This window comes from Heloderma suspectum, chromosome 8 (assembly GCF_057233095.1).
Source record: "Heloderma suspectum isolate Gila_16-S chromosome 8, 16-S_ref, whole genome shotgun sequence".
Taxonomy (NCBI): Eukaryota; Metazoa; Chordata; class Lepidosauria; order Squamata; family Helodermatidae; genus Heloderma; species Heloderma suspectum.
In genome coordinates, this window is record NC_139465.1 from 1,492,616 (window position 1) to 1,500,651 (window position 8,036).

Consider the following 8,036-nt stretch of genomic DNA (forward strand, 5'->3'; position numbering starts at 1 on the left):
CCCCTTGGCATTAAGAGGGCAAAGCCTTGGTGGGAAAGGGAGGCCTGATGCTTACCTGCTGAACAACCAAGGCACACAGCTGCAAACAGATTTGGAGCATAAAGGACTGGGGGAAATTGCTGGCTAACTCTAAAGGGTTAACTCTGACCCTTTTCTTTTCCACACAGCCTCCATAGTAGCTACTGAAGGTAATGAAATATGACATGCAGTGTGGCCCTTGACCAGAGAGAGTGCCCCCCCTCCCGGGAGCTTTGCGAACAAAGGCAAACCAGATGTCGCGACTCCTGTGGAGTCGGAGGATGCCGTGTGGTGCCCAGCCCGGCCATCAGCAGCCCGCTTGCAGGAAGCGAGTCTCCGATGTACGCTGGGGTTGTGTTAGCGCCTGAGCAGGAGGAAGAGTTCTGGGATGTGGTGGAGAGAATAAAATCCCCCTTCCTCCATTTCTGGCATCCCAATTCTGCCCCAACTTGCACACTCAGCTCAGCATTTGCACCCGAAAGGAAAGGCCCCCCACCCATCCTCCCTCCTCCTGCTAAATGGATTTGAAGGCTCTGCAGCAACCCCCAAGCCCGGCTTCTCCAGACCAGAGACAAACAATAACAAAACCCAGAGGAAAAACTATTATCCAAGGTCATCTGAAATTCACGGAAACCTCACATAGTGTTTGTCCCGATGAGGACGGGCACGTCTAGGAGAATGGGGCCCTTGTCACAAGAAGCACTCAAGTCTGTTCTTAAAATATTTACACGGCACCTCTAAATTGCAGGGAGTCACAAAGCAGCTAGCAAATCTAAAGACACGTTTCCAACCATTTGCTATCCAGGTTTTTAAAGCCTCCATCAGAAAAAAACTATGTGATTTTGAACGGGCTCTTTCTCTCTGTGCCCCCTTAGCAACACTCACAAGTGATGTGTCCCAGTTAGGAAGCGCTCTTAGCAGCAGCTGTGGGGAAATGGCCTCAGAGGCGCTTCCTCCTGGTGGGGAGGTGGGGCATGTTGAGGACGGGCGCCTTGTCACGCCTCCCTCTCTTCTTTCCTCTGTAATGGCCATACACCAGGTATGTCTTACAATGGACCTCCAGGGAGTGCAGGGCCACATGGGCCCCAAGTTTTCTGTACCACCCTGTGCTAAATGCAGGAGCTGGAAGCCTCTTCAGGGCAAGGGAAGGGGTCAGGGCTCCCCCAGGGTAACTGCTACCAGCTATATCCCATGTCTGGTGCAGCGGTGGTGGAGGCGGGAATGGGTGAGCGGCAGGGCGTCACACACTTCCCCCGCGTGTGTTCCAACATCCACGCAGCAGCTGAAAGGGCATCGTCTGAATCCTTCATCCAAGAGGTTAAACTCAGTGTTCCTGCCAGTAGTTTCTATATATTATTTTATTTTGACATATAAAAAGATACAAAGGATGATAAAAACCTAGAAAAGACTGTAAAAGGAATTAGAAATATTACACAAAAACAAACAGGACGCAGACCAAGAAATTACAAGAGGCATTCTACAAATCAACGACTAAGCTTGGATAACTTCAAACAAAGAAACCTGATTAAATGCAGTAGGTGGGGTTGGTGTAAGGATTTGTTTTCTAATTTGTACTCTTTTATGATATGGTGGCCTCTGAGGGACACAGCATGGACTCAGGTTTGGTTTCTTTAGGAAGGAAGTCACTGGAGGCTTCTGGCATTTCTGGAATATTTGAGTTTAATTACAAATGTAAAGGTTGAGCACTAGTGGAGGCAGGGCTTAAAGTTGAAGGGTGGGGCCACCAAAGGACCCCAGAGGCCAGGGCTGGGCTCCAAGAAGGCCAGATTTGGCCCCTGGGTTAAACACTCCCACAGCTGGCCAAAGGCCATGGTTCCCACGTCAGGTCTCCAGGGAGAGGTGAGGCAGCCAACACCCCCAAAACCTAATAGTTTACAGAACTGAAACTCAGCTCTTCCTGTGCCTTTCTTCCTGTGCCTTTTCTCTGCCTCAAATTGCACTTTTTATTTTCACTGTACACACACAGACCAGGTTCTCACGATCACTGCTTTACGCCACTGTGGGTTGTGGCACAGGGGGTTGCCACGGTCTGTCTTGTCATCCAAAGATGGACAGCAGGGGCTGTTTGAGGGTTGAATCAGCCAGGGTGGGTTGCCAGGAGGCTCAGAGACTCCTACTTTACATCATCCTCCACTCTGCTCTTGCCCCATTCAGAAGACTTAAGGAGGATCATCTAAATGTCTTCTGATGGAGCCACATCACTGGAATATTCTGGGCTATTAACACTCCTTTGTCAAGTCCAAGTCTCTGGTCAGATACTGCCCTATGGCAACCCCCAGCGTACTATTGGCAGAAATCTGATAGGAAATCTGATAGGAAACTTGTAATAGCATATTGCAGAACCTGCCTCTTCCCATGTTTTCTATATATATATATATATATATATATATATGACTTTATTTTAATATAAAAAGAGAGATAATACATGTTATAAACAAATATGCCATTTTAAAGCATCAGCATTATCTAACATTCCCACAAAACATCATTCAAAACACATAGTTTGTATAATGTTAGAGGGGAAAACAAAACAATTATACAGTGTAGACTCAAATGTGAAAAAGGGGACAAAATGGAGACAATTTTAACAACTTAATCAGATTGTAATAAGGGGAAAGCTAATTATCTGTTAATGCCCAAGCTTTATCTAGCCCTCATGAAGTTAATAAAAGGGCAACAGACATTAGAAAAATGGACATTCTTTTGGCTACCAACCCTTACATGGGCATACTCGTTCACTAGCCATCTCCACAACATTCCAGACTTCACGCAACCCTTCTTTCAATGTGGCAAGAGTGTTACTTCTCGGGTGGCAGCCAAAATCCTGGCAGCAATCAACAGATTCCGTTCTTTATGTATAGGATCTGTCTGTTTTTCTACATAATCAAGCAGAACTGCCAAAAGATTACATAATAAACAAACACATGTGACTAGTGTTACTATACATATAACCTTTCCCCAAAAATAATTAACTACGGGATATTCCCACCAAAGGTGTATAAAATTAGTTTTGTCGTTTTCACATTGCCGACACCTATTTTTACAGTTGCTGTATATGTGACTCAATTGGCTAGGTGTCAGGTAATATTGATATAGTATTTTACAGCGGTTCTCTTTCACATTAACGCAGGGTGAACTGCACTCACTTACTTAAAATATTTCTTGGCCGCCTTTCAGGGCAGAAGCCCTCCCAAGGCAGCGTACAACAATTAAACACATAATAAAAACCAATACGGTAATAATAACAATAAAAATACAATAAAACAGCAACACATTGCTGGCCTGTGCAAGAATGTTTTCTTCCACACCTGTGATGGAACAGGACAGCCAATCACTCTGTCCCATCTGGTTCTGAAACCATTACCTTTATTTTCATCTCTCTAAACAGATAAATCTGTCATAACACGCCTTTCTGCTTCTTCCATTAATAAATTAATTGTTTGACAGTAGTTAGATCGGAATTCAAAGCAGTATTGTAAACACTAGAATTTACCCCATGTTTTTATATAATTGATTGATGAATTCATTCATTCATTCATTCATTAACTAACACATTGCAATATGCAGCTTTCCACATATGGGCTCAAGGTGGATAGGACTGTTCCATCCGCTAAAGGGAGCACATGCTCTTATAGCAACAACTCCTTTCTCTCTCTCTCGCATTGCACACACGCATGCACCTTCTCACCCCCTGGGGCATCTGAAGAACCAGGTGGATATTCCTGGTGAGCTTAAACATCTGCTCCTGGCCAGGGTTACAGGCTCCAGGGAGTAAGTGTTCAGGCACAACTCCCGGTTGTCTGAATCTGCGCAATGGCAGGGTGAGAGAGAAGGTCTGGCCTTCCTCAAGCAACTGCCTGCAGTTCCTAGGTCGAGTGGCCACTTCTGCATTGCTTCACGAAGAGGACATGCACCACCAATAAAGAAGACAAAAGAGGACACCAATATGCATGAAATTTGCATCTGCTGATTTATACACACAGATGCACATTTAGAAATAATTGCTTTAACTGAAATAGAAATACAGCACATCACCCCATAGTGTGGAAGACTGTGACCAGGAGCAGTCACAGAGCTCCGCCTGCCGTCCCGCTGCTGCGGATGGGCCCCTTCAAGGCCCTTTAGGGCACCCTTCTGATGGTTCTGTCTCTTTCAGCCACTTGGACTGGGCAGCCCTTCAAACAGAGGACGCCCTCAAGAGAAGACACTGCTCTGTAAAAGAGGACACCTGTCCACCCTGTCTTGCAGCACCCCTGGCATCTCTCCTGCGTGGCTTTCTCCCTCCTCCTGATGAACCAGAGCTGGGCCCATATAAGATGCAGCCACACCCTTCAAGGGCCTGGATCCGCTGCTTCCTCCCAGTGTTCAGTGTTTGCACTGACAACAGGAAGTAGCTGCTTTCCAGCTACCCCAAGAATCTGGGCTTGATTGTCTGGGTTGGGGCATCTTTTTTCCAAGCCTCTCTCTGTGCCACATGGAGAAGGAGGTAGCCAAAAGAATTCCGAAGGCATCACCATGAGGCTTAAAAGGCCTTCGAGCCTCTCTGGAGCAAAGTATGTGAAGTCTGAGGGTGGTTCATGCAGAAGTGAAGGCAGCAAAGCACGCTCAGTGCAAACGAGCATCCTGGCCAATGGAGGCTTTGCTAACGGGAGTGAAGTCAGAGGCCTCCTGCTTCTAGTGTGAACACAGCCCTCGCCCCGCCTGGCACACAGGGTTGCTTCCAGAGACCCAGGCCTTCCAACAGATTTCAGTTAAACACAAAAGGCATAATGGGGAGCAGGGGCTAGAGAGCCTTGAGAACGGATTGCCCCATTTGAATGTTCTTTATCACCCTCAGCACAGACTCTGACATGTTGCCTTTGAAAGGGGACTCTTGTACCTTTCACCTTGACTCTGAACACATTCTTAATTTGGGATGCAAGCAGAGGTTCAGACAGGATGACCCTTTGGTGGTGGCTGTGAGGGGAGGAGTGTGACTGGGTTTATTTATGTGGTGCCTGGACTTTTTGGACATCGCAGACTGGGTCCATCACTCGCATGTCACACGGCACGGGAGGGGCTCCTTCTAATGCGGCGGCTGCATCCACATTTTCTGATTTTATGCTCTAACAGCAGGCTTCTCCTCTGTCGTTTGTAAAAGAAAATAAAACGTATCTCTCTAGGCTAAAGGCCATGGTGAAGCGAGATCAGAACAGCCCTCTTTCATCAGCCCTGAAAAACTGGTTCTGAACCAAGGATTTTCTCTGGACCAGCAGAGGGATCAGCTGCACCTGTGATTTCAGCGGCCCATTTTGTCTTCAGAGTGGTGTGATTGCTGCCGATAGGGACGTATGCCCCACCCTTTAACTTCTCCCCAGGACAACTTTGGACGCCCCCTCCTCACCAGATGATCTCAGCAAGATGTGCCTGTCCAGGATCTGCTCTCCCTTGCAACCACGCCTGCATGAGGATGGCCAGGTGGCCGGCTTTACAGAGGACAGTCCTCTAGCCAAAGGGTAGCCACAGGAGAGTCTTCTCCTTGAAGGGCTGTCCTGTCCAAGCACACCATAGAGGGAGGGATCCTTGGGAGCAGAGGGCCTGGTTGCCGCCCACAGCGAGCGCCTGAGGAGCAGGCTGGGTCGCAGCCTTCCCCACGGGCGTGGGATATGCTGTATTTCTATTTAGATCCCCGTATTACTCCTAAATTTCCATCTATGCATAAACATCAGCATACATGCATTTTATGCAAATCTGTGCCTTTTTTAGAGATGTAGAAGTGGCTGTGGAAGACTGGGCCAAGTCCTACTTTGCAGCGCACAGCCTGAGCCTTCGAAAGAGTGCCAAGTTCTTAATCTTCATGGCAGATGGTTGGAAATTCAGGTCTGGGGTCATCATAGACCTGTACTGGCGAACGGACCCAGCTTTGCCTTCAAACAAACTTATGCAGCTGTCGGAGGTGAACACCCCGTGCCTGTCCCGTCTGAGAGAAGGTATGCCCACCAGCGCCCCTGGGCACGGCCCCTGCCAAGGTGTGCCTGAGGGAGGGTATGTCCACTCCACTCCCCAGGGGGGCAATATATAACCCTGTCCCTTGGCCTACTCATCTCCCCTGCTCATTAAGAACAAAGCTACCCCAAGGCGCACACTGCTACGGCCCCCTAAGCATGCATGCCGAGTTTCAGGAGTTTAGGTTTCATGGGCTAGGCGCAATGGTGCGGACGGACAGACAGATGGATGGATGGACGCATCCTCTTTTATCATGATAAAAGATGCAGTCATAATAAAAGATGATCCCATGAGTGTCAAGCAAATATTTGTGTGCCTGAAATAATGCCAAGTTGTTTACCACAGCCACTCAGTATCCCTCTTGTTACAAATCTTAACTAGTATTTATCAAGCCGTTTGCCTCGGTTGTAACCCCCCCTCCCCATCCACCCCCAAGAGTTCCCCATTAACACACACAGCGTGGCTAAGCATTAGATCACAGAAAGACCTGTAATTATTGGCTCTGTTTACAGAAACATGAAGGACACCAAGAGGACGGCAGTAGAAAGCCAGGTTTATGAGCCAGCGCTTGGAGGCATCCGAGGAAAACCCTCTTCCAGGAGGAAGGAGGAGCAGCTGTCTGGCAGGCAACCACTCTGACTGCAACCACTGCAGATTCCTATGGGCTTTGAGGGAGAGTCCCAGGGCTGGCACATCACGCAGGAGATCCCGTCTCCTTCAAAAGACTGAAGAGCCCCAGCATTGACGTTGTCCTTCATCACCACCCAAAGCCACCGTAGCGTCAGCCAGAGCCAGTGTGTTCATCAGGGCGACTCTGCTCACTGCACACACCTGCTGCTTGCTGGCCCGTGCTGTTATTCCTTTAATTCATGGGTTGTTCCCTCCAGCCCAGCCCAGACTTTCATGTTTCGTGCTCTTCTTGTCCATGACTTCTACTCATGCCAGTAAAAATAATCCTAACAAAATGTCAAGGCCGGCCCCAGTTGCCCCTCAAGGGCAGCCCCCGCCGGCATGAAGACGCTCTTGGCCAGCGATTCTTGCACGCAGCCCCCACTGGGAGCAGGGAGCAGAGGGCCTCCCTGAGTGAGGCTCTTAAGGCCCAGGGCAGCCATTGGGTCCAAGCAGGGAAGCAGGCAGCACAAGGCCGGCCCGACCATGAGGCAGAGTGAGGAAGTCGCCTCAGGCGGCAGATGCTGGGGGTGGCAGCAAGGTGTTGGAGGAGAAAGCTGTGGTCTCGCGCCATGCCCTGAGCCCCCTAAGCATCTTGAGATGTGTTTTCTCTCTGTAGATTTGTGTTGGGTGCCTTCCAGTGTTGAAGAAAGAGTCAACCCAGCCAGCTTTTTTTTACCTGGAATGGGGGGGGGGGGCATCTTGTCCTTTGTCTCAGGCAGCCAAATGTCTTGGGTCAGCCCTGAGCAAGACACCATCTGATGGCCATCAAAGTGAGTGAGTGAATACAAGAGGCCAGAAGCAACTCACTTTCAAGCTGAGTGGTTTCCGACTGGTTTCATTACCCCCACACCCCACACCCGTTAATGCCAAAAGAACCAATTTCCACCAGTGTATACTGCATCCCGCTCCATTCATGAGAGCAAGAGCAGCACACAGTGTGAGTGTAAAGGGGGCTCTCTTGGTTCTTCCATGCATCACAAGAGTGGGGATTTGGGAAAGTAGAAGATGTTGACGGATAATTTGTGGCCAAAGCCATTTGACAGCAATCCTAGTCATTAACAAAAACAAAGGTGAGGGTTAGACACAGTAAAGCTGTCCTGAACCACAAATGCTGTTTTGTCAGGACTGCAGGACGCACACAAATGGTGCACAACATTTTTATTGTGTGTGCAAAAGAGGCAGTAGCAGATCCCACCCAGAGCCACGCCCCCACAGCTCCAAGCCCTCCAAGTTGATTCTGGAGACACAATTGCAAAAGTGGGAGCCTTGCAGGGGCAGGAGATGGGGAGAGGCAGCTGCCTCCCCAACCCAGCCCCATGTCCCCTGGGCCAGCAGTGAAG

At 49.0% G+C, this 8,036-nt stretch overlaps 1 long non-coding RNA gene across 1 annotated transcript; it reads left to right on the forward strand.

Moving 5' to 3' along the window:
- The first annotated feature begins 987 nt into the window (after positions 1-987).
- LOC146338720 (uncharacterized) lies at positions 988-6,993 on the forward strand. Its single transcript, XR_014784650.1, has 3 exons — positions 988-1,057; positions 5,785-6,008; positions 6,537-6,993. It is a non-coding gene; the product is annotated as an uncharacterized LOC146338720 (long non-coding RNA).
- The last annotated feature ends 1,043 nt before the right edge of the window (positions 6,994-8,036 follow it).